The sequence below is a fragment of the Staurois parvus genome, unplaced genomic scaffold (genome assembly GCF_062004578.1).
Source record: "Staurois parvus isolate SC_StPar_1 unplaced genomic scaffold, SC_StPar_1.0 ptg000299l, whole genome shotgun sequence".
In the NCBI taxonomy this organism is placed as follows: domain Eukaryota; kingdom Metazoa; phylum Chordata; class Amphibia; order Anura; family Ranidae; genus Staurois; species Staurois parvus.
The window spans coordinates 23,379,928-23,407,890 of record NW_028318095.1 but is presented as its reverse complement, the minus strand read 5'-3'; the positions used below and the strand labels follow the sequence as shown (position 1 = coordinate 23,407,890).

At 42.1% G+C, this 27,963-nt stretch overlaps 1 pseudogene; it reads right to left on the bottom strand.

Annotated features, from left to right (window-relative positions):
- Positions 1-84: 84 nt before the first annotated feature.
- LOC149457968 (protein DOP1B-like) lies at positions 85-25,568 on the bottom strand (annotated as a pseudogene).
- Between the last annotated feature and the right edge of the window lie 2,395 nt (positions 25,569-27,963).

Genomic DNA, 27,963 nt, shown 5'->3' with positions numbered 1-27,963 from the left:
AGATTATGAGGAAACCTTTAGGGATTTTAGTAAAAGTCACAGTTATAGGCTACCACGTGGGAGCAAAACATGGATTCCATCTGATTAATTTCCCATGCTCTCAAAGAAGTCATATTCCATGTTTTCCTCAGGTTCCTTCATCACCCCTGTAGTGTCTTCTACTGGGTATTCCACAGAGACATAGAGACCTTGTGCTGAGCTCGAACCTTTTCCCTTTGCTTTAAACACATAACTTAGAGTCCAGAAAAATGGCACGAGCTGGGTGATCTTAGATATAGAATGGAGACTGAGGAGAGGGAACTCATTCTTCTTAAAACTGGAGTCTTCAACGACATGTTCCTGGGAGTAAAGAGAAAGAGCACAAGTATTGTTTACATCCTACAAGAACTTTTGTCTACGCAGGTTGACATGTACAGTATATCTTTGTTTCTTGTTTACCCAACCCACCCCATCCCTTCTCCAACTACTCACAATTTTGTAAAGAGAGAAAATTCTTTCCTGGCTTCTTCAAATAAAAGAAATCAGTAACCTGCATTAGAAAAATGACAATGGCAGATTAATGGTAGAAATCATGCAGTCGTTTTTAAAGGAAATACAGAAGCTGCCTTTGCTGACCACTCCTTTAGAAAATGCTGATTACTTGGCTCACTTGCTTGGCATAACATAAAAATACGTTGCCGTCCCTCTTCCAGGTTTGGGGCATGCATTCGTGCACCCCCTGCTGACCTGTGCTGTGGCTGGATACGGCAGCAATTTTCAGCCAATGATTTAAGGCTGAAATCTGCTGAACAGCTGTGTTCAATCACAGCACAGAGCCCTGCATTTACAAACACACTGTCTGCTTCTACTTCCTGAAAAGCAGGGAGAAAAAACAGCAAGATCTCTTAGTAAAAGCAGTACATATTACACTTGTTAGGCACACAGTTAGCCCCTTGATTGTCCCATGATGTTAACCCCTTCCCAGCCATTGTCATTACTGCAATGTTATGTTGTTTTTGGTTAAGTGTATTTATGGAGGGAGCTACAACTGTGTTTCATTTTATGACTGTTATTGTAAAATGGCAATACATTTTCTGATTCTGATTGACAGTGTATAGTATTATCAATGATCACTGTATTTGTGTCACTAGTGATGTCAGTGTCAGTCAGTGTACCTCGCAGCTAGCTTCAGTAAGTGTCAGATTGCCCACTACACTATCACAGTCCCACTATAGGTCACTGATCACCACCATTACCAGTAGAGCATCATAGCTGTGAAAATTCCAGTATATATACCATAGTTTGTAGACGTTATAACTTTTACACAAACCAATTAATATAGACTTATTGGATTTTGTTTTTACCAAAGACACGTAGCAGAATACATTTTGGCCTAAACGTATGCAGAAATTAGATTTTTTTTATTGGATATATCTTATAACAGAAAGTAGAAAAAAACATTTTTTTAATTTTCGGTCATTTGTTGTTTAAATAATAAAAAATAAAAAACCCACTGGCAATCAAATACCACCAAAAGAAAGATCTTTTTGTGCAAAAAATGGTATAAATTTCATTTGGGCAAAGTGTTGCATGATCAAGCAATTGCCAGTTAACACCACAGTGCTGAATAGCAAAAAATGCCCTTGTCAAAAGGTGGGTAAAACCTTCTGGAGTCAAGTGGCTAAAGCTCAAATCAGGGAAAAGAAAAAGTCCTTCATTGCAATGAGGCTACATCGGCAGTGCAAGGATTGACTGCTCATTTCTGTCCAAGGGATGTATAAGTATTTATACTTACCTGATCCTCCTCCCCTGGCCAATGGCTGGTCGAATAAATGTCCCAAGTTGTGTTTTTTCTATAGGGTAAGAAGGTATGGAAGCTCCCAGGCAAAAACTCACCCCAAACCAGAACTTCATGAGTTCCAATATCCGAACGACATGAGGTTTGCATTCTTGATGGTTCTCTACCACTTCTGTGGGGATAACACAGGCCTCTGTGTCAACCTCAGGGACAAACGCCCTTCTGTACCTGTACAGTAATGAGAACAAAGTCAAATTACCAGATTATCAATAAATAATAGATAATTAATAGACAGTACTCCTTGTACCAAGCAGCCTGATTCCCACAGTGAGATAACATAATGCTCCCACTTGTACCTTTTCTAGTGGAAATTACCTGAAAAGAAGCTAGCAAGCAGGTCTTTGAAAGACTAGAAAACAGTGATCAGTTTGTCACCTTTTTGTCCCGGCTTACTCTGGAATAATTTCACCTAGCTTATTTCAGGAGTTCCTGACAGGTAGAAAGGTTGAGAGAGGCTGCTCTTATGTATCTAGCACAGTCTATAATCATGCACACAGTATACAGACTAACTACAAATTGATCAGGCACTGGGTAAACCCTCCTATTTCAGGAATGTAGAAGGAAACTAGAAAAATGCAGGAAATCCAAAACACAGGGAGAACATACAAAAGTCATGCAGATAGTGTCCCTAGAAGAAGTCCAACACGGTCCAAAGCGAACTTACATCTGGAAGAGTGGCATCTTGTCTGGGGGAAAGGAAAGTGTGGTGTCCAGGAACTTGCACGCAGATACTAAATACATGTCCAAGCTGTTCTGCTGGATCTCCACATACACAGGCCCATTGCTCTCTGCGACGGCAGCTTTCTGTTTGTTCGTCTTGCTCAGCAATGGGCAAACTACGGCCCGCGGGCCGTATACGGCCCGGCGGACCTTTTAATCCGGCCCACGGATGTGGCTGTCAGGATGTGTGTAGGCGGGGCAGCGTGACGAACGTGAGGGGAGGGGAGCTAGGCTCCTCTCACAGTCCGCCCTGAAGACCGGAACGGCGCGGGAACACGGCGAGAGGAACGCGCGGAGCAAAGGTAAGTGAATTGACACAGGGGGGACTTGGCTTACTACTTGGGGAGGAATAGTACTGTGGGGGATGAAATACTATATGAGGGATGAATTAATATGGGGGATGAATTAATATGGGGAATGAATTACTATAGGGGGGATGAATTACTATATGGGGGATGAATTACTATGGGGGATGAATTACTATATGGGGGATGAATTACTATGGGGGATGAATTACTATGGGGGATTAATTACTATATGGGGGATGAATTACTATGGGGGATGAATTACTATATGGGGGATGAATTACTATATGGGGGATGAATTACTATGGGGGATGAATTACTATATGGGGGATTAATTACTATGCTTACTATGGGGGAATATTACTATACTTACTATGGATGACACATACACATCATTCATCTACTCTTGGTCCGGCCCCCGGGTCCAATATATGAACCCATTGCGGCCCTCAAGTCAAAAAGTTTGCCCACCCCTGGACTTGCTTTTCCTATAACGAATAGAGTTAATGAAAATGATAACCGGACACACAATGCAATGTATATGCTTACTAGGGAAAGTGGGACCTTCCATGTTTCTGAAAGTCTAATAGAATGACCTTGTGTGCAGGCCTATTTAAGGTTTAAGGTAGGAAAAGGTACAGAAACGTATTTTTGCCCTTAGCAACTGTAGAGCTTCTATTATTTTTGCAGTTTAGGTTTGAAAATGAGACAAGGGTTCTAAATAGTTGCTACAGGCAGCAATTAATTATTCCAGTAATGGAATTTTAATTCATCAGCCCCCTTAGTGATTTGAAAATCAGTTTACCAAAAAATGATATTCCAGGTTTACAAAGATGTTGGCATATTGAATACCTATTATTGAATGCCCATCTGCTACTGATATTTTCCTGGGACTCTAGCCAGATTTCAGCATGAATCCTCCACAGCCCTGTCCGTTTGCCACATTTATTATTCTTATTATGCTATATTTTAGCAGGCACATTGCAAAGAACGTAAAATTGATCCCCAGAAAAGGGAAAGGTTAGAAGAAAAACAGGGAGATCATACAAACTCTATGCAGACAATGTTCCTGGCCAAATTGCAGTGCTAATCTGTGAGCCTCCATTCTGCACAGTGGTGAACTCTTCTTGTTAGGTTTCCCTTTTGTTTTATATTATGGAGATGGAACTAGCAGAAAAGAAAACCCATGAGATTATGTGGCAGACCAGAGGATTCCAGTAGGGTGATCCTGGCGATAAAAGAAGCCAAGCTTACCGGGCTTCACCTACACCTGAAATATTGTCTCTGGGTGGACCGTCCCCTTAAACCTCATTTACATTGGGTCACATTTATAAAGGTAAAACAAGAAATGCCTGCATTGCCCATAGCTTCTAATCCATCTTCTTCTATTAATAGAGCTAATGGTGCAGCGCTAAAATAGATAGGCAATACCAGTAGATACATATAAAGCTAATAAAACAAATGAATAGACAGAATGGATGCACATACAAACAGGCAGACCAGTGAACTGAAACTGGTGAAAAGGCTCATAAGACACTCCAAGAGCCTGTGAGCAACTCTGTGGACATATATCAGGAAAGACCTTGTCTACTGGACCGTCTTATGTACCACTTCAGGGCTGTTGTCATCTAGATCTCCTTCAGTCCCTCCTTAGCTTGGCACTACCTCTCGTTCCCACAGGGTCAGCTCAGAGACATGAATGAACATACTACATAGCGTAATACTGCTTGTTTATTGGATAAATATAAACATGCCAGGGCCAGGGTCCCAAAGACCGACAAACAATTGGCCCAGGTTAGGACAGCGCTGGATCCCTGGACAGCAGCTACAGCATTTGTGGCTGCCAACTTTTAATCTTTTACAGACTAAAGAACCACTTTAAGACAGTGCTGAGAGAGAATAAAGCTCACCTCTGCAAGCATGGAGAGAACGTGCACATTGTACACAGATGGCGCGGAGGCAGAGACCATGGATGACTGCGCTGCGGCATTTTCCTCTGTGTGGAGAAAAGAATTACAGTTCAATGAAGGACAGACATAACAGGAAGGAGAAGACCTAAACCAAGCTATCCTTAATAGGTCTCTCTCATTTCCTGCTCTTTTATGGCACATAAGCCCAAGTTTGTGACTCTTTAGAAATCAAGATATGACAATGTTGTCTGTTTTTTTTTTTTTTTTTTTTTAGAGGAAGATTAGATCACGTTTTTGGAATAATTCAAGCAGAAAATCAAAAAGAGCAACTGTATATTAACATTAGAAGTCCACTACTAGATGTAGTATGTGAGCTAAGTCAAGCCTGAAATATTAGCAAAGCTATTATTTATTTTTAACCGTAAAACACTTTCATGAAAACATCACAACTGATAACATTTTGCTATAATATAATTTGATTGGGGTACATTCACACCCCTGCATTTTGACATTTGTTCTTGTTTTGATCATATCAGTTTGAGATGCTTATGAGATCATTCAGAATTTTTTGACAGATGCATTTGACTTGTAGTTAATCTCCTTCTGCACTATAAAACAGATGAACAGAGGGAGCACCAGCCTAGTGCATTACTAAAATATTATACTCACAAACAGATTGAGTCAACAGGCATATCAAAGAACCAAGAAACACCTGTCTCCAGATCAACAACGCATGACCTGTGATGCAGGGAGGCCGCTTTTTGTCCAATACGGTTTACACATTTGGAGGGGCAAAACTCTCTCCTTCAGAAGAAGCCTGGGCTCTGAAGAAGAGGGGCTGCCCCTCGAAACGTGTAAGCCATATTTGATGATTAAGGTCTCTCTGTGTCACAGGTCATGTGTTGTTGATCTGGAGACAGTTGTGTCTTGTGTTTTTTTATATGCCTGTTGACTCAATCTGTTTGTGAGTATATTATTTTCTTTTATATATCAATAAACAGTGTATTATGATAATGCGCTAGGCTAGGGTCTGTCCTCTGGCTGTAGCTATTCCTCCATTTAACAGCACTGATATCGCAAACTAGAAGAGTGAACACAGAGAAGCGTCCATGCTGGGAGTGTTGAGTACATGCCTTTTCTATTTTAATTTTGTGACTGGCCAATTTGCATTTGATTTGTACATTAATGCTTTTATCTCTACTGCACTTAGTGTGCGCTCTTCTTGTTTGTTTGCTTGTAGTCATTTGTAGATTACCCCAAACTTGTGAGGAGCATCACCAAAGGCAGCAAGAGGTGTTTTATTACTCTTGATGATTCCAATGCCTGGACTAAGGATTTGGGATTTAATTAACTTATAAACTGTTTTTTTCTGATGAACTTAATTTTTGTTTACATTCCACAAGTTCCTTCATTTACATTTTTATAGTCATAAGTATTTTGAGTGGGCTAAAAAGTTTTTTTTTTAAATGGGCTCTGAAGAAAAGGGGCTGTCCCTCGAAACATGTAAGCCATGTTGTATGAAAAGGAGTCTCCCTGCGTCATGGGTTATGCATTGCTGATCTGAAGACCGTTGCGTCTTGGTTTTTTGCTATGTTGGTTCAATGTGCTTGTGAGGATATTTGCTTTTATATATATCAATAAATGGTATATTCTGGTAATGCGCTAGGCTGGTGTGCCCTCTGATCATTTGTTTTATAGTGCTGCGTACGAAGGGATACCCATAGATCTGGGAGGTCAGCAAGGCCTGCTAGTACCACAGCCATAAGCGGGAGGATTGGGAAGCCTGTTAAACTGGCCATACATTGTACAATTTTCTTGTACAATTTTCCTTTAGATTTACCAAACCCATATAATAGGAGGTCAAACCTAAACACTTTCAATTTGTATGGCCCTTGCACTACATAATTGATGGTAAATCTAAAGGAACTTTACAATGTGTGTGAAGACAGATGCCGCTCTGTGACCAATCCCCCTATGGGTGGGGCAAAATGCATGAGCAGGCGTGGTCAGAATGACGACTGAGGCCATTCACTACACACTGTTCCTCTCTGACTCCTGGGGATCGTTCTGAGTAGTGTCCATCTTCATACACATTGTCAAGTCTCTGGAATTACCGGTACTTGGGATGTTGCTCCCTCTTCTCTCTGCCGGCAGGGTGATTACTATTTGTTGTCAGCCTCGAGCGGCACCAGAAACACCCTTTTGGTTTAAACCTAAAGGAAACTGAATTGTATAATGTATGCCCAGCTTTAGACTCTCAGCACCACATTCGAGTGCTGGAGAGTGTATTTAAAGTTAACCTCCTTCTTACCTGCTTCAAGAGGGTTTTGCATTCCCATAGACTTATATGGGAATTCAAATCCCATCTGACCTGAACAAAAGCCCGTGGACAGAGGATCAACAGCAAAAAGGCTTAAAAGTTCATAATTTTACTGCCATCTTACTGTACAGCTCTTCATCAGCATCCCCATCATCCAGAGACACCTGTGGCTGGGCCTTCACCTCCAGGTTTCTGCTCAGCCAGCTGGTCTGTTCTAAGGAGGAGCCCGCCACGTTTCCCACCGACTCCAGGATCTTCTGTGTCACCTCCTGTAAAAACCCACATGGTTTATCTTTAATATCTGGTGGCAGATATATGACATTACCATTAAGATCAACAGCAAAACCATTGGTCCCGCTGCACATGCCAGGGTGCTAGGTGTAATCCTAGACTCTGACCTCTCCTTTGGGCCCCACATCCAATCACTGGCTAAATCCTGCCGCCTCAACCTCCCCGGAACATTTCCAAAATCCGCCCCTTCCTGACCAATGACACCACAAAACAACTTATCCACGCCTTGGTTATATCCCGCCTTGATTACTGCAACTCCCTCCTCACTGGTATACCATTACACAGGCTATCCCCTCTTCAGTCTATTATGGCTGCTGCTGCTAGACTCATACACCTTACCAACCGATCAGCGACTGCTGCCCCTCTCTGCCAATCACTGTCTTCCATTAACCCAACGTATTAAAATGTAAAATACTAACCACAACATACAAAGCCATCCACAACACTGCCCCTAGCTACATCACCAAACTCATCCGCAGATATCGTCCAAATCGCCCGCTCCGCTGCTCTCTAGCTCCCTCGTCACCGCCTCCCACACTCGCCTCCAGGACTTCTCTAGAGCCTCTCCCATCCTCTGGAACTCCCTACCACAGTATGTCTCGTCAGCCCCCACCCTGTCTGCCTTTAGGCGATCTTTGAAAACTCACTTATTCAGGGAAGCCTACCCCACCTCCACTTAAGAACTGTAGTTGAGACACCTCCATCAGATCATCTCCTGCAGCCATGACCTTTTGTATCACCTCCCCCTTTCTTTAGATTGTAAGCTCCACAAGCCGGGCCCTCTTATTCCTTCTGTACTGAAATGTATTGTAATTGTACTGTCTCCCTTTATATTGTAAAGCGCTGCGCAAACTGTTGGTGCTATATAAATCCTGTATTATAATAATTTGCCGTGACATATCAGGGAAAAGAGGGACACATGGGAGAAAGACAGGCAGGGCTGCACTGAATGGTGTCAATTTGGAGTGCATGGTGCCAACAGTGTCATGATGAGTTCTCAGAACTGGGTGACATTTCAGGACTGTACATAATGGAGCTTGGAATGAAATAATGCTTTGTCCAGGCAGGCGTCATCAGCACAGCAGGCATCAAGACTCTTATATGGCTTACCTGCAAATCCTTTTGGTCCTTCTTGTTTTCTAGGTTGGGAGTCCGGGTTACAAAGTCATTCAACATGCTGGAGGGAGATATATGTATAGCATAAAATACATAAACACTTACATGACCTGACCTACAGATGACATACAGGACAATTACTGGAAATTTACTGGATATTATATTACAAAAGGCTGTATGAAGCACAAAATACGTCTTGGTAGAACTGTAGCAATTGTACCAAAAAGGGCACTAGAGCTAGGTTCACACCTCTGCGTGATGCAATTGATGTGTTTTTCTGGCACTTTTTGCGGTGCGTTGTTAAACACTTGTTTTTGATGCATTTTGCGGGGTTTTTTAGCCAATAGAAAACTAATGACTTTGATGCTTCTTTTATTGGTCTTTTACATGACTTTGGGAGGGTACAACTTAGCTGGGACTTTGGGAGGGTGAGACTTAGTTGCAACTTTGGGAGGGTGCGATTTAGCTGCGACTTTGGATGTGTGTGAATTTGACATGACTTTGGTTGAGTGCAACTTTGGATGGGTGCAACTTAGATGCGACTTTGGGAGGGTGCGACTTAGTTGCGACTTTGGGTGGGTGCGACTTTTATGCTTCTTGATTGCCACAGTGTTGCATCAAAGTTGCACTACATGAACAGAACTGTCATACTTTTCCTATTAGCAAAAAATCACATCAAAGTCGCACCCATCCAAAGAGACATCAAAGTCAATACATTCCTGTTTGCAAAAAAACAAAACGCAAAACTCATCATAAACACACTACATGCGTTTTTGCTGCATGTCCAGTGAAGTTTATTGAACCAAAAACTCACCATGTTAACATTTAGGTGTGAACCAGGCCCAACAGTGTGCAAAGCAAAATTTTTCACTGAATATCTTTATTAAAACAGTGCCATGCAACTTGCTGTCATGTGGAAATCAAATCATTTCATCTGCAGAAGAGATCATTTCCACTATAACAGTAGATAATTGTAATTAGTAACAGGGAAGGGTTAAACATTTTGTCTGGTAGGTTTGTGCTCATTAAAAATCTTGTACTTTTAATAGAAACTAGTATACGTTCCTGACTTGATCTGGTATCGGCCTCCTGAAGTCGCTCTACAGCAGAGCTCAGATCGGAAGAGGGAGAAGTAGCACAAGCAGCCAATCAGCTGTGCTGTGATGTTTATGTGCTAACAAGGGATGTGCTGAGGAGAAGGCAGAATGACAGAGATCAGTCTGCTGCTTCTCCTTCACTGTCCAGTCACAGGCTGAGGGCAGGGACAAGACCTAGTTGTCTTACTTAACTGCAGTAAAGAAAGTCAGGTCTCCAGGCTGGCTGGGCTGTGTGGCAGAGCTGTGTAAATTGCAGATCTGGATGGACAGAAAGATAAATCCTTTAGCAGGTAAGCTAATTCCCGTATATGTAATTCATGTGCTTATTTAGCTATTTGCTTAGAGTTCAGCTTTTAATCTTTCATCAGAAGTATCTATAGGAAGTGTAATGTACCTTAAGAGAAGGAACCGGGTGGTGCCAGATTCAGAGAAACGGACTCCTTAAGAAGTGTAATAGTTGGAAATTTTCCTGCATATCAGATGGAGAAAGCCTGAAAGAACAACAATAAAAATAATTTTGTATTCTTCAATCCCACCCATCCAGTTGCTCTTCCCACAACCCATAGCTGGAACTTTCCACAATAAAAGACTGCACTGCAGCACATCTTTCACATCGACCTTCTCCACCCCTTGTGACAGCTGATAATCAACACTGCACTGGACCTGTATTTCATGACAGGTATATCGCTCTCTCTCTCGCTCTCTCTCATACTGGTAGATTATCTTGATCCTGTCTAAATTGGCCCTAGTATGTGTATGTATGAATGTAAGTTACAGACCTTAGATTGTACGCTCCTTGAGGGTTAGGGACTGATGTGAATGTACAATATATATGTATATGTGTAAAGCGCTACATAAATTGACGATGCTACATAAGTACCTGAAATAAATACACACACACACAGTATATATATATATTTAGATTGTAAGCTCTTATGAGTAGGGCCCTCTTAATCCTCTTGTTTTGATTGTATTGTAGCTGTACTGTCTCCCTTTATGTTGTATAGCGCTGTGCAAACTGTTGGCTCTATTCAATACGTGTATAATAATATATATATATATATATATATATATATATAATATACAGTCACATCAGTTCCTGCCCTCAAGGAGCTTCTTACAATCTAAGGTCCCTAACTCACATTCATACACATACTAGGGCCAGTTTTAGACAGGAGACAATTAATCTACCAGCATGTCTTTGGAGGGTGGGAGTAAACCAGAGTACCCAGAGGAAACCCACACTGGCACAGGGAGAACATACAAACTCCAGGCAGATAGTACCATGGATGGGATTCAAACCGACGACCCTAGTGCTGCCAGACAGAAGTGCTTTGCCATTGTGCTGTATTGGCTGGGATACTGAACTCCTAATAAAAGTTATAGTAAGGGATTGTTAATACCTACAGGTGTGACAAAGAATGGGTGTGTTTCCAGGCGTTGTGTGTAGGGCAGCCCTTTAATTTCATTGGGCTGCCCTATGCGTGACAAACATAGAAAAGAAGCCCCTGACTCTTTTCCACAAATGAACCAAACTGAACCACATGCATGTGCGAGTATTTGCAAATGCATGATGGTGCCATTAACAAATACAGTCACCACCGTGTCTCTGCTAAAGTGCAAGGCATTGTGTGTCTAGAAAGCACATGATATGACATGCGTTCCCATTTCCAAATTTGTGAACCTAGCCTTATACTGTTTGGTATAAACTATATTTTTAGCCCAATGCGATGAACTAGTTATCCTTAAAATAAACATGAATATAATCAAACTAGTAAAAAGAAACTACTGATCACTTTCTTATTAAAGAGGAACTAAACTCTGGAAGCTTTGCCCTCTAGAAAATCAAACTGAGGACAAAGACCAAGTCACCAGTATTTCCTGCAGTCACTCTGCAGCTGAACCTTCCCCATTACTGACTTGCCACACCTTGTTCTGCACTGTGTCTCTGTATAGAGGCAACCATCTTGGTAAAGGTAGGGTATTGCTTCCTCATGTCAGAACTTCCAGTAAGGAGAACAGTGAGCAGCACAGGAGTGACATCACCAAATCTGGTGAGACTAAGGCCTCGTTCACACCAACTGATGGATAAAACGCACAGATTTCACTTGCAGAGACACGAGTTTACATCAGTTTTCATGGGCGTTTCAGTGAATTTATACAGGTTGCAGATTCCTGCGCAGAAAACACTCTGCACATGACACTAGTGATGTGGTGTGAACAGGGCACATAGAGAACAATTGTTTTCTGTAAACCTTTGCAGAATGCATGCAGAAAAACTGACATCTCTGCACCTTGGTGTGAACCAGGCCTAACAGTCAGAGGCAGTAGTGCCTTAGATCTCACACTGCAGAAGGCTGCAGGCACAGACTGAAACTAACATCAGCAGCTGGTACTTCCACATAAACATCAATCAGTCTAATATACAATATTTTATGCCATTAGTTTATCCACCAGGTTTGTGTTACCTTTGTATAAATGCATGGCTGAACTGCAGCATGGGAATATCAACCAATGAGGACTTCTAGGGAAAAAAGACAGGAAAACATGAATAAATTCGGATCGCTGGGTCTGCCATAGGAAGATTATGAGATAACAGAACGGCCTACATCAGCAGTTACCTCTTCTCCTTTTATCTGTGGAGGCTTTTTGACAACCTTCTTGACCAGATGCAGTATGGTGTCAGTCTTCAGTGTCTTTAATGCGCATACAAGGTCAACTAAGGTCAGCTGGGAGTCACTGGGTACTGGTATAATCTGCGGGGGAACAAAAGGGAACACTAAATGGCTCTAATGTATTTGGGATGATAGCTTTGACTAAGTGCTGACCAGTTTCTGGTTGCTGGCCCACCCTTTGACATCTTATGAGCCTAATTGCTGACCCATCATTGTGAAGGGGAAGCCTTACTAATGAAGGCAGGAAGGGATGGATAAGAGCCAGGAACCAAAAAGCTGGTTTAAATTTGCTTTGCAGAGCACTCCGTGTTTTGGGGGTTCACAGAAAATGTGAGGCATGAGGAGGGAAGCCAGGGCTCGATTAAGCTTTGGTTGTTTGACTCCATGATGACTGACCATAGGCCTGACCTCAACTGTTTGCTCTGCTTTGGTTCAATCCTACTTTCTGCATGCCTTCTTTCCCATGACAATGCCAGTAGGTAGGCCGGGTGAGGGTATATAATTGGCACTTTTATTGGCAAGCAAAAGAAGATGAAGATGGACAATGGTGAAAAACGGTGAAGCAATAGAAAGTAATAAATAACTTTTATTATTCCTTTCAGGCAGCTCAGGACACCGCTGCAGCCAGGCATGATACATATGATGGACATGGGGAATTCATACAATTCATATTATGACTTTGTATCATAACCATATACATCCAGTTTTAGTAAGTAACATTAAATGCTAACTAAACCCAAGAGCAAAAACACAATATATCTTAGCCTACAGTCCTCAGATGTTGAGGCTGCATTAATTGGCTTTTTAAAGCAAAGAAAATTTTCAGTAAATACTGCAAATACTTGTTGATCCTACCAGAAATGCAGTGCCCTTGTCACTTCCTGTGAGCTGCATCAAAGAATATCATCCTTCATAGTGTTCTTATGTAAACTACTGATTGCCCTGTTCTCTATGTAATGAAGATGAAGACATTTGGACATATTTGTAGTCCATATCAGGAGAACAGCCTAGAGTGACAACCATGGCTCTCTCCATAGATACAGTGCAGGAGTGATGTAGCCACCCATGGACAGGAAGTGTATTAACTGCTTGGTTACCAGGTGAAAAAGCAAAAGAAGCTTGAAAAATAAAAATGAACGCAGACACCATACCAAGAATGACATAAGCTGCAATATAATACATTTTTAGTTTGAGGTTTAGATACACGTTATAGCAGATTGCGTTTAACAGATCAGCACATATTTTCAGGAAGACTCTGCAATCATTACAACAGAACATAATAAAATGCTATGAGTTACCTTGGATTTACTCTGAGCCTTGTTGAACCTCTTCCTCTTCCAGACAGCAGCAACAGCTGCTATCACCTGAACCCCCAAATGTCCTGTTAGTGGATTCAGAAATTTTTAAATTTTCTGCTTCAAAGTCTGTAAAATGAAGCAAAATGAATAAGTATAGTACATCAGACCATGCTTTCCAGGGTTAAAGAAAAAAAAAACAGCTCCAGCTTCAATACAATTCAGACAAGACAAGTAGCCGGCAACCCGAATCATCCAAATGCACTTATGTTTATTAGCTACAAGGTAAATACAGGATAAAAAAAAGATACGCGTTTCTGCAGTGAGGCTTTCGTTTATGCACAAACGCGTAAGTGATTTTATCCTGTATTTACTCTGTAGCTAATAAACATACGTACATTGGGATGATTTGGATTGCCGGCTATTTATTTTCCTAACTATTGTAATAAGAGTGAGTGCAAGGCACTTTGAACCTGAGCACTGAAATCGCAACGTCTTATCAGGACTCTGGATTAAGCGGTGCTTTTTCTGTTGTGTGTCGTATAAATACATATGAAGATAAATAGCAGTGTTCAGTAACAAATGATGTGTATTTGACAATGACATTTTCCCTTACTTTGGTGGTTTTGAAATAGACAGATGAGGAAGCTTTAATTGTCCCCAGAAGATCTGAGGGCCTTCTCTCCCGCTCCTGCTTGGTGATGACACTCCATAGGAGGGAAAGACTATTTACAATTCGTGGAAGTTCTTCAAGTAGAGTGTTACGAGCATTCTTTAGATTAGCCAGGTCAAATGCTGAGGACTAGGCAGAAGATACCAGATAAAATACTTACATCTCATAGGTACAGATCTGAAAGCTACAACAAGAATATACTATTAAAACGCTATTATGTTTGCTCATTTTAATTTGATTGTAAATGGATTTTTAAAAAAATAACAAACCTGTTATATTTACTTGCTCTGTGCAATGTTTTTACAGCCCGGATCCTCCTTTTCTCATGTCTCCCCCAGGCGCTCCTGGATCCTGCCCACTTCTGAGTGTCCCCATAGCCAGCAGTTTGCTATGGGGCACTCATGCGGGGTTGCTCCTGAGCTGCACTCTGAGTGTCCATTGATGCAAACAGTGCAGCTCAACCCGCCTCATCACAGGATGTGATTGACAGCATTGGGAGTCAATGGTTTTTGCTGCTGCCTCCATGGCCAGTGAAGAGAGAGAAAACGGAGAGAGATGCTGCACACTGGCACAGAGCTGGATCGAGATTGGGCTCAAGTAGGTATTAGGGGGGCCGGAGATTTGGGGGACTGCACACAGAAGAATTTTTACCTTAAAGTAACATTAAACCTTTAGTTTTTTTTTTTTTAAATTAAAATAAATAATAAACATGTTATACTTACCTGCTCTGTGCAATGGTTTTGTACAGAACAGCCCTGATCCTCCTCTTATGGGGTCTCCCGCTGGTGCTCCTGGCTCCTCCTCTTTGGCAGTGCCCCCAGAGAAAAGCTTTTTTCTATGGGGCCACTCGTGTGGGCTCACTCCCAAGCTGCCCTATCTGCACCCATTGACACTTGGCTCAGCCCCGCTCCCTCGTTACAGCATTTGATTAAAAGCAGCAGGAACCAATCTGTCCAGTGAGGAGGGAGACAGTGGCGAGAGAGTAGCTTCTCTTGTGCACATCGCTGGATTGGAATCAAACTTGGGTAAGTATAAGAAGGGGGGGCTGAGGGGCTTGGGCGATCCTACAGCACAGAAGGTTTTTTTACCTTAATACATAGAATGCATTAAGGTAAAAAAAAACAAAACCTTAAGGCTTCAGAACCACTTTGGGCAATCAGAGTCTTATTTTATATTCTTTGTATACAGAAAGAAAAAGACAGCTGGGATTTAATTAGATGTTGGGAGGAGGGTACCCACAGACAGGAGGTGGTCATCACCAAAACCTGCCTTCTACAGGGCCTGTACTGCTGACCCAAAATCAGATTCGTAAATCACAGCGTGTCTATGGGCAATCTGAGATCCTTGGCCAGCCAATCGAAGGGGGAAATACTGACGGTCTGGCCATTATCTTCTGAGATAAGGCTGGTGATAGAAATGCATTCTCTGTATATGTTTTTCTCAGGATAGTTCTAATAAAGGTTGTGCAAAGGTAAGATTTCCCAACACTGGTATGTTTATAGCTAGCCTTTCAGACACATTCTTTTTGAATGCTTGCATAGAGGAGATTTAGTGACAAATGTGAAAATTGAAATTATTATTATACAGGATTAATATTGCGCCAACAGTTTGCTCAACGCTTTACAAAATGAAGGTAGACATTACAGTTACAATACAATTTGGTACAAGAGGAAACAGAGGGCCCTGCTCGTTAGAGCTTACAATCTAGGAGGAAGGGTTGAGTGATACAAAAGGTAATAGCTGTGGGGGGATGAGCTGATGGAGGAAATTAAAGTCAGTTTGCTATTAAGAAGCAGTATAGGCTTCTTTAAAGAGAATAGTTTTCAGGGATCGTCTAAAGGTGGATAGATTAGGAGATAGTTGGACAGATTGGGGTAAGGAGCTCCATAGGATGGGAGAAGCTTGGGAGAAGTCCTGGAGGCGAGCATGGGAGGAGGTGACACGGGAACTAGAGAGCAGAAGGTCTTGGGAGGATCGAAGAGAGCAGTTTGGTAAATATTTTGAGACCAGGTTAGTGATGTAGCTGAGGGCAGAGTTGTGGATGGGTTTGTAAGTTGTTGGTACTTTGAATTTTATTCGTTGGGCAAGTGGAAGCCAGTGGAGGGATTGGCAGAGAAAGGTAGCAGACGCTGAAATAGCCCATTCTCTGATTCATGCACCTTCTCCGCCTACCTGCTGCAAAAATTCACCCTGAGTAAGTTCCAGTGCCCAAGCTTACTCAGATGGATGACGTCACTGTTCCCCCTTCCCCCATGTGACAGTGTTCAAGCCTGGTGACCACTCAGGCCCAAGCACTGGGAGCCTGAGCCAGCTACTCTCGCTCTCTCTCCTGCCCAATGCTCCAGTGACAGCTAGAGGGACAGAGCAGAGAGCAGTGACTGACAGTCACTGCTCTGTGCTCAGATTGGACCCAAGACCTGAGTGATCAGTGGTCATGAGATCGCTTAGTTCTTGGGCTTAGGGCTGGCAGGTGACAGGTAGGTAAGCACAGTATGTCTGTCTGTATTTTTTTATATTACAGCACTTCTCCTCTAAGTAATACCAGAAATGTAAGGTCTCGTGCGCACTGGAGATTTCCAACGATGCCAATAGGGGCATCTGTGGTTTTATTTTTCTGCCTCTAATCACCCCTATATGTTGGCATATGTGTCCATTCACACATAGGCGTTTAGGGGAGCTTAGAATGGGGCATTAAGAGGCAGAAAAAAACCCACGCTGCCAGCGTGTCCAGGAGCAGCAGCGTTTAATATGGTAAAGGCTAAGTTCACTTTTATGTACCAATATGTCATTAATGTACCTCAACTGCAGAAAAATAAAAGCTTTCTTTGATTTTGAGAACAAGGCCTTACCTTAGCCCGTGCTGAATTTCTTAGAAAGCTTCATCACTTGCTGGTATGTAGATTTAGGACAGAGAAACCAGTAAGACACAGAAAGGAATTTACCAGCTGATCTCATTAGCACACCCCTCACTCGTCAATTATTTTTTCACAGCATCTCTCCATGTGTGCATTTGCCTGGCTTCCCCAGCGTCCCTTCAGACATGCTCAGGCCGCATGCAAAACTTTCTGGGGCCGCATGCAGGCCAGAGGCTACATACAGCAGTGCAAGGGCCTGCCTGATTGGATACAGGGTTATCGGATAGATGGTGTGTCCTCCTATGATATAGTTTTTGTAAATCAAAAGGAGAATGTATAATCAGATTGTATAGTGTATGGCCACATTTATACACCTAAAATTACCTAGTTGTACTTTCTGTGTCATTAATTGTTAACAGCACACCAAACACAGAATCAAACAATGAATTACCACATGTAAAAACAGGTGACAAATGCAGAAAAACGCACAGTAAAAAAAATGAGCTTCTCACATCACAGCAAAATGTCCCATGAGCTACTTTGCCAGGTGTAGTGTAGCACATTGAAATCAACAGGCTGCCCTATGTGTGTCACTGAAAAAATGAGCCAAAAAACACATGCTACCACTACTATAGGTGTGAATGGGACCTGAAAGTGAAATTTGTTGGTTTTCACAATGAGGCTCCATTTACATCTATGTGTTTCCGAACGCATGGCAAACTGCACAGAAAATGCGTGCTTTGCCTTCCTTTTCAGAAGCACGCTGAAAATGTGCATAATGTTTGTGTTGGCATTACATGTTAAAGCCACCTCAGTGCGGCAAACGCACCAAAAACTACGGTAATGCACCGCGCTCCACTCCAAAAAAAGTGCTGGAGCTTCTCTAGGGAAATTGTTGTGTGTAGAGCAAACCATTTAAGTGAATGGGCTGCCCAATGCTTGATGAGTGAAAATGCTCCAAAACACCCAAAACAAATGCAAGCAAGAATGAGCTTTCCCTACGTGGAGATGTGAACAGGGCAGGGGCGGACTGACCATTTGGAAACTCGGGCATTGCCCGAGGGCCCGGGGTCAGTATGAGATGCCCCTCGTACCTTTTTCATAGGCTTTTTTGAGTTTGGGCAAGGACACAGGGGCCCCATGATCCCCTATTGCCTGGGGGCCCCATGAGTTGTCAATCCGCCCCTGGAACAGGGCCTGACAACTGAGTGTCTCCGTTCACTCCCTCCTATGTACTTGTATAAAGATGGCCATACCACTATGCAGTCTGATTGTACAATCTCTGTACAATTTACCAGAGCTATGGAATAGGAGGACACGCCTAAGCAATCTATTTAATTTGTATTTATTTATTTCAGGTACTTGTATAGCATCATCAATTACACAGCGCTTTACATACAGTATATATTGCACATTCATATCAGTCCCTAAAGGGGCATACAATCTAAGGTCCCTAACTCACATTCATACACACACATACTAGGGCCAATTTAGTCAGGATCCATTTAACTTACTAGCATGTCTTTGGAGTGTGGGAGGAAATAGGAGTAACCAGAGGAAACCCACACAAACACAGGGAGATCATGCAAACTCCAGGCAGGTGGTGCTGTGGTTGGGATTTGAACCAGCAACCCTAGTGCTGTCAGGCAAATGTGCTAACCATTAGGCCAGTGTGCTGTCCCATTGAGTCAACTCAGGCAAGCCCTTGTACTACATAGCTGATGGGAGATCTAAAGGATATTGCACAATCAGATTGTATAAAATGTGGGTGGAAGGTAGCATAATGAGGGAGGCGTGGTCCAGAGTGGTGAACACACCTTATCACACCATTTTCTGTGATTCAACAAGGAAGTGAAGGCTTCTGGGAGATGGCCTACAGGAAGTGAATGCTTAAAGATGCTCTACAGCAGTGGTTCTCAAGCTTCCTAATGCCATGACCCTTTAATACAGTTCCTCATGTTGTGGTGACCCCCAACCATAAAATTATTTACCCAGTAATCATAATTCATTAAGTGTCGTTTTACCTTCAATACTGCTGCTTTCAGCACAGTAGCTGCTTTCTACACAGTAGCTGCTCTTTACACATCAGAAATATGTGTTTTCCAATGGTCTTAGGCGACCCCTGTGAAAAGGTCGTTCGATCCCCAAAGGGGTCGCGACCCACAGGTTGAGAACCACTGCTCTACAGGAAGAGATGGAATCTGAAAATCATTTCAGAAATTCAAATAAACCGACAAAATTTTACACCTCCTGTGGATAAGGTGAGAGAAAAGCACATTGAGATGGCTGGGCCAGAAATGGCATTGGAAAACGCTTCTATTTATTATGAAAAGTCAAATTCTGCCCGAAAAGTTGAAATTATTCTTTAATGCTAGGTTTGTTTAGCGCATAAGCATCGATTCATTTCAGTGGCCAGAACAAATTAATATTCTGGCCAATAAAATTATTTAAAGCTCAAGCGCTTGATGTGTTGAAACATGTTTATAGACGTAAAAAATGTATTCTGCAAAAATGCTGCCAAGAAGAAAGACGTCTAGGAGAGATGGTCAAACGTCCAGTGTGCATGAGGCCTAAATTTGCTGTGGGCCTCACAGGATGTACAGTGAGAGCTGAAGTAGTTAATGAAGTTATGTGTTCATTAAAAAAAAACATTTAATGCATTAATAAATACAACTAGTGGGAGTATCTGCCTCTAACAATCGCTGTATAAGAGCACCCCGACTGGGTGAGAATGGAGTACTCTGAACCAATCATGCTGTGCTTCACTGTATATGTGCTGACAGAAGGACTAAGGTAAGAGAGGTGACTTTAATCAGTCTGTTTAATGTCTAATCACAAGCTAAGGGCACAGAGGTGACAAAACTGTGTTGCTCAATGCAGTATGAAACCCAAAAACAAACAGCTTACCAATCTTTAAATATTCTAGCTGCATTAGTTTTTTTTTTTAGGCTTTTTTCCACCTGGTGATCTGCCCAGTAACACACCATGTCAAGAGCAATGGAGACACCCAGATAGTGTCAAACGCGCTAGAAGATTTAGATGAACTTGACTAACATAGTAAATGCTTGGAGTTTGCATGTTCTCCCTGTGCCTGCGTGGGTTTCCTCCAGGTACCCCAGTTTCCTTCCACACTCCAAAGACATGCTGGTAGGTTAATTAGCTCCTGTCTAAACTGGTCCTAGTAGGTGTGAATGTGAATTAGGGACCTTAGACTCTAAGCTCCTTGAAGGCAGGGACTGATGTGAATGTACACTATATATATAAAGCACGGCTCAAATTGACAGTGCTAAATGGTAAATACAAATACATAAAAATAAAGGGAAAAAAAGCCTAGAAAAGACAATGAATGCAGCCACTACATGCAAGCATTGGTAAGCTGCACTGTATTAAATCTTTGTTTCTGTGTTTAGTACCGCTTTAACGGCAGTAGAGAACAGTGAATTCATCAACATGGCTATGCTGCCAGGCAGGGCTGTCTAAACTGTCAGGACCAACTAGACAAAAATTACAAATCCTTTGGTACAGATTTAAACATTGCTGGCTGTGATAGAGTTTTAGATGGTATGAAACAGAAAAAATATCACCTACAAATGTTGGTTATTTTTATTACTTGCTGATGAATCAATAAAAATGATACCTTCTTTGTGTGTGTGGGATGATCCAGAAGGCAGAAATGACCAATGTTGGTAAGGCCCTCCAGTAGTGTGAGTGAGTAATCAGGGGAAATGTTCTCTCGTTTCCAAGACGTGCTGTTAGAGGAAAAATAAGAAAAACCTTATAAAAATCCTCAGAAATGTTAAAGCCCAAGTTTACTTAAATCTTTTTTTTTAATCAGCACATGGAACAGTACTCACATTTAATGAGAAGTGTCCCTTGTGCTGGTATCAGCTGTCCTTGTGATTGTGAAAATCCCCCCTCTTCTCACACAGTGGTAATCTGATGTTTTAGGGGTTAATACAGCTGCTGGATTAGACATAGGCACCCTCCTCTATTCACAGAAGCTGTCCAAATGCATCCAGCATGAAAAGAGCTCTTTGAACGAAGGAGGCAGACCTTTCATTCATCTGCTTGTCCTCCATTTCTCCAGATTGACCCAAATTTACCTCCATCCAACATTCATTCTTATTTCGATCCTATCCCTGTATTGATAAACAGCTTTTATTATTTCCTATGATGTCATAAAAAGGCTTGTATAATTGTTGCTGCTAGGAAATCTGAGTTACATTTCCTTAGAGCAGTGTTCTCCAAATTGCGGCCCAGGGGCTGGATGTGGCCCTTTGCTTGCCTCTGTCTGGCAATTAAGGCAATAGTCCACCAACAACTGACACCAATTATGGGACACCATTCCTCCCATTGACACCAGTGATAGGGCACTATTCCTTCCACAGACACAGATGATGGGGTGCTTTTCCTCTCACTGATATCAACAATGGCACACTATTATTCCCACTGATACCAACAATGAGGCACTCTTACTTCGACTAAAACCGTTGATGGGGAATTTTCCCACTGGCCACAGTCCGCCCCCCTAAATCTGAAGGACAGTAAACTGGCCCTTTATTTAGAAAGTTTGGAGACCCCTGCTCTAGAGCCATTCCCCAAAACACAGTTGGCTGATTTACTACAGGCAAACAGACTGCACACTGCAAATGCAATTGCCCTCTGCAAGGGTATTTGCTCCAAACCTTAGTAAATGAGGTGAGCATTCACTTTGCAAAAATACCCAATCACATGCAAGGAAAAAACAAAAACATTTTTGCTTGCACATGATTGCATGATGAAAGTCAGTAGAGCTGCCCTTTATTTACTAAGCTTTGGAGCAAATGCCCTTGCAGAGTGCAACTGCAAAGTACATAATCTTTGCCTTTAGTAAATCAACCCCAGTGTGTGGGCAGAGTCTTGGAAATAAAGGCAGCAGCATTTTTGTATGATAAAGGTATCAAAGTATGGAGAGGCACAGAGGGGGTGGGGGGTGGGTTGAGTTTGATAGGTAGGCAGGAACGGGTGATAACACTGTTTAGGATTTCAAGGCAGCAAAGCCAATGTGTTGTCAGCTCAAACTGAAAGTGAAGAGCACACCAAATTTCTGGCAGATCAACATTAAATAACATTTATTTTTCTGTACTTGCAGCTTTTTAGAGGGATATAACATGGGAAAATGTGCCTGTGTTGCAGAGATGTACTGAATGTGCTTTTTTGTTGCCTCTGATATACACTTCAACTAAACACATCCAAGAGCAGAAAGGGGAAACAGGGCTTAAACATGGGAGAGAGGACTCATTGTGGTCATCAGTGTGCTAATGTTCACTACTAAAAGCAGGCCGCTGCTCAACAGGCACCCAAAAGCAATGGGGAATTCAAAGTTATGAAAAGTGGTTGCATCATCCACTATGCACCCATTCACACACTGAGGCACAAATGAATGCTCATTACAGATCTTTTGGCATACAAAACATTTTCTACAACTGTTTAAATCACATGTGTCAAACACAAGACCCACAAGCTGAATCCTGCCCGTCAGACCATTTTGTGTGGCCTTGCACCCAGGGGAAGGGTAGAAATGAGATATGGACAGCCTGTGAAAGAGAACTGAACCCTGTACATTGTGCATAACACACCCCTAAACCTTACATTCGGTATGTAGTGCACTACTCAACACTACACTCTGTATACAGTGCACTCCTGAACTCTGCACTCTGTATGTAGTGCACTCCTGAACTCTGCACTCTGTATGTAGCGCACTCCTGAACTCTGCACTCTGTATGTAGCACACCCCTGAACTCTGTACTTGGCACACCCCTGAACTCTGCACTCTGTATGTAGCGCACTCCTGAACTCTGCACTCTGTATGTAGCACACCCCTGATCTCTGTACTTGGCACACCCCTGAACTCTGCACTCTGTATGTAGCGTACCCCTAAACTCTGCACTCTGTGCATAGCACACCCCAGAACTTTGCACTCTGTACATAATGCACCCCTGAACCCAGCACTTGGTACCAAGCACACCCCTGAACCCCACGTGGTTGAGTTTCAGCACCCATTCTCTGAGAAAAAAAAAGCCCTGGATACATTTTTATAGTCTTACAGATACAACCGGCCCTCTGTAGACAACTATAATGCTGATGCGGATGGCAGAGAAATTGAGATTGACATCCATGGTTTTAGCTGTGTATTTAAAGTGCTGCTAAAGGCAGATTTATTTTTAAAATAAAGTAACAAACATGCTATACTCATCTGCTGTGTGCAGTGGTATTGCACAGAGCGGACTCGATCCTCCTCTTCTCGGGTTCCCTGCCTGCGATCCTGGCTCCTCCTTTTTTTGTATGCCCCCATAGCAAGCTGTTTGCTAGGGGACACACACTGCGTGCTTGCTTCTGACCTGCGTATCTACGGAGCCATGCTCCATACCACGCCCCCCGCTTCCTCTTCACCGCATTTGATTGAAAGCAGCAAGAGCCAATGGCTCCTGCTGCTGCTTGAGTCTGTGTGAAGAGGAAGCAAGAGAAGAGAAGCCATGTCCAGTACTGATCTCTTCTCCTCTCTCTTCCCCTTCCCATAGGGAAGGGGGAGCACAGGGAAACTAAAAATGTATTTTACATTAATGCAAGCAATGCATTAAGGTAAAAAAAAAAAATTATTAGGTTTAGTATCAATGAATGGTTGCCTTTACTTTCCATTTAATAATATGAGTCTAAGATAAGAAATCTATTATGATACCAAATAAATAAATGAGGTTAAGCACACCTAAACTTACCTTATTTTTACTGACTCGTTTTCATACTGCTTCACAAGTTCATCTAGGTTCTTACATATTTGTGCAACAAATGGAGCTACAGTTAAGCCCAGGGATTTTCCAAAATAAGGCAAAGAGGACGTGACCAGGGCCACCCAGGGTGGATGCATTCCACAGCCATACTCCGGACGCAGTGCCCTCACAACAGCAGAGACAAACAAGCCCTGCGACGTGATTGCATGTGACTGTACATACTGCATAGCATTTATAGACTGCTGGAAATTCACCCCCCGATTCCATTCCTTAGAGAGGTCCACTGGGGAGTCTTGGTCCTCTTGAATTTGACGTAGATGATGTTCAAGGACAATCAAAACCTGGAGCAGTTTCAAACAGCTCAATTTGAAGAGGATGTTCACTCCAAATCTGGTCCTGACCAAAATTAATGACACTCTCTTCAAACAAGCCTTCATCTCCTAGGTCTTTGTTTCCACTAAGTGACACTAGTTCATATTTCTTCTGACTCGTGTACATGGAAGCAGACAAAGACAGAAGGACAAACTCTTGGACTTTGCATCTCTCAAGCAGGCTATAGATGAAGTCAACATTTTTACCCTTTGAGTTCTTGGCCAAAGAGACCAACTGAGACATCATCCTAATAAGAACTTCCACACTCTTCACTTGGACATCCTGATTACCGAGGACATCCTTATGACTGACTTTGAGGTAACAAGGGTAATAGGAACGTAGGAAGCTCAAGCAGAGGTATGTCAACAGTTCAATCAGTAAAGAATGAGGGCACATTGATGGAGACTGGGTCTGAAGCTTGCCATAAAAGCTTTGCCCAACTAGAGCCTCCTGGTGGCGTGCAAGAAGGTTGTAAATTAGGTTAAGGTGTGCGGTGGAGCTAGTGTCCATGCTGGTACTAGCTACAGCTTCAATTAACTCCTTTGGATTGGTTTTGAAAACAGCTTCCAGAACAGAGAAGGCATACAACACCCTCCTAGAGTCATAGGGTTGCAGGTAGAGGAGGATGTGTTTGAACAAGGCCTCAATCATCTCCTCTTTCTCTTTTTGCTGCTTTAAAAATTTGGTGCTTCTGATAACCTGTAATTCTGCTTCATCGTCACTAGAGAGAGATTCTGAGGTCTGTGTTACATCAGACTCCGTACGCACCAAGTTTAACAATGCATTAGGCCTAGCTGCATCCACAGAGGACATGTTTGGCTGATAAGGAGGCCTAGAAGAACTTTGACCATCTATATTGTCACTGCATGCTTGGTCATTACTGATGTCTGCAGAACTAGGGGTAAATAAAGAAGAGTTTTCACTGACGCTTTGCCCAATGCTGGTGTCTGCAGATTCTGTGTGTTCACTGTCCTCTTGGTCATTGTCCCCACAAAATGGAGGCTCAGCATTATTTGAGGCCCATTCATTTTTCATCTTTTCAGGATCCTTCTCAACCTCAGCCCATATGGCCTCTCTGTCAACTGTGTTAAACTGGGGAAAAATGTCTTCAGAATTACTCTCAGGGAGCTCATGAATTCCTGCTGTGTCTTTTAATGAAGATCTTTTCCTCTTCGACCAGTAGCTGATTTCCTCTGCAAGTAAAATAAAAAAGACAAATGAATGTATTACTTGGTATGTGTACCTTAATTATATAGCAAAATTGCTCAGGAAAAAGTCATAAGGATTTTCGCTTCCCAAACCTCTCTTTCCGCTTCTTCAACTACTTGACCTCATGCCGATTCTGACATTTCCCTCATACAGTCAGGTCCATAAATATTGGGACATCGACACAATTCTAACATTTTTGGCTCTATACACCATCACAATGGATTTGAAATGAAACTAACAAGATGTGCTTTAACTGCAGACTGTCAGCTTAAATTTGAGGGTATTTACATCCAAAGCAGGTGAACGGTGTAGGAATTACAACAGTTTGCATATGTGCCTCCCACTTGTTAAGGGACCAAAAGTAATGGGACAATTGGCTTCTCAGCTATTTCATGGCCAGTTGTGTGTTATTCCCTCATTATGCCAATTACAATGAGCAGATGAAAGGTCCAGAGTTCATTTCAAGTGTGCTATTTGCATTTGGAATCTGTTGCTGTCAACTCTCAAGATGAGATCCAAAGAGCTGTCACTATCAGTGAAGCAAGCCATCATTAGGCTGAAAAAACAAAACAAACCCATCAGAGAGATAGCAAAAACATTAGATGTGGCCAAAACAACTGTTTGGAACATCCTTAAAAAGAAGGAACGCACCGGTGAGCTCAGCAACACCAAAAGACCCGGAAGACCACGGAAAACAACTGTGGTGGATGACCGAAGAATTCTTTCCCTGGTGAAGAAAACACCCTTCACAACAGTTGGCCAGATCAAGAACACTCTCCAGGAGGTAGGTGTATGTGTGTCAAAGTCAACAATCAAGATAAGACTTCACCAGAGTCAATACAGAGGGTTTACCGCAAGATGTAAACCATTGGTGAGCCTCAAAAACAGGAAGGCCAGATTAGAGTTTGCCAAACGACATCTAAAAAAGCCTTCACAGTTCTGGAACAACATCCTATGGACAGATGAGACCAAGATCAACTTGTACCAGAGTGATGGGAAGAGAAGAGTATGGAGAAGGAAAGGAACTGCTCATGATCCTAAGCATACCACCTCATCAGTGAAGCATGGTGGTAGTAGTGTCATGGCGTGGGCATGTATGGCTGCCAATGGAACTGGTTCTCTTGTATTTATTGATGATGTGACTGCTGACAAAAGCAGCAGGATGAATTCTGAAGTGTTTCAGGCAATATTATCTGCTCATATTCAGCCAAATGCTTCAGAACTCATTGGACGCCGCTTCACAGTGCAGATGGACAATAACCCAAAGCATACTGCAAAAGCAACCAAAGAGTTTTTTAAGGGAAAGAAGTGGAATGTTATGCAATGGCCAAGTCAATCACCTCACCTGAATCCGATTGAGCATGCATTTCACTTGCTGAAGACAAAACTGAAGGGAAAATGCCCCAAGAACAAGCAGGAACTGAAGACAGTTGCAGTAGAAGCCTGGCAGAGCATCACCAGGGATGAAACCTAGCGTCTGGTGATGTCTATGCTTTCCAGACTTCAGGCTGTAATTGACTGCAAAGGATTTGCAACCAAGTATTAAAAAGTGAAAGTTTGATTTATGATTATTATTCTGTCCCATTACTTTTGGTCCCTTAACAAGTGGGAGGCACATATGCAAACTGTTGTAATTCCTACACCGTTCACCTGATTTGACTGTACCCTCAAATTAAATCTGACAGTCTGCAGTTAAAGCACATCTTGTTTGTTTCATTTCAAATCCATTGTGGTGGTGTATAGAGCCAAAAATGTTAGAATTGTGTCGATGTCCCAATATTTATGGACCTGACTGTACATGTAAAAATTGGCATTTTTTGCTTGGAAATTACTCAGAACCCCCAAACATTATATATATATATATATATATATATATATTTTAAGAAGAGACCTGGAGAATAAAATGGTGGGTGTTGCAATTTTTTTTCACACAGTGTTTGCACAGCAGTTTTTAAAATGCTATTTTTTTTGAAAAATACATTTTAATGAATTTTAGTGTACACAAACACAATATAATACTTATTTTTTTGATAAAAAATAAAAGTTTATGTTATGCCACGTAAATAGAAACCAAACATATCCCACTTTAAAATTTTGCATGCCTGTGGAAAGGCAACAAACTATGGTACATTAAAATATCCATAGGCGACGCTTTAAAAGTCTTTACATGTTACCAGTTTAGAATTACATGGGAGATCTGGCCCTAGAGTTATTGTTTTCGCTCTGACATGGTGATATCTCACATGTGTAGTGTGATCGCCGTTTACATATATATGTGGAACCAACACGCATGTTTGCCTTTGCATGTGAGCATGGGGGAACAGGGGAGCTTTAAAGTGTTTTTGTTTTAACCAATTTTTTTTTAAACTGCCGTTTACAGTTGCAAGAAAAAGTATGTGAACCCCTTGGGATTACGTGGAGTTTTGCATGAATTGGGCATAAAATGTGCTCTGATCGTCATCTAAGTCACAACAATAGAAGAACACAGTCTGCTGAACATAATACTACACAAACATTAGAT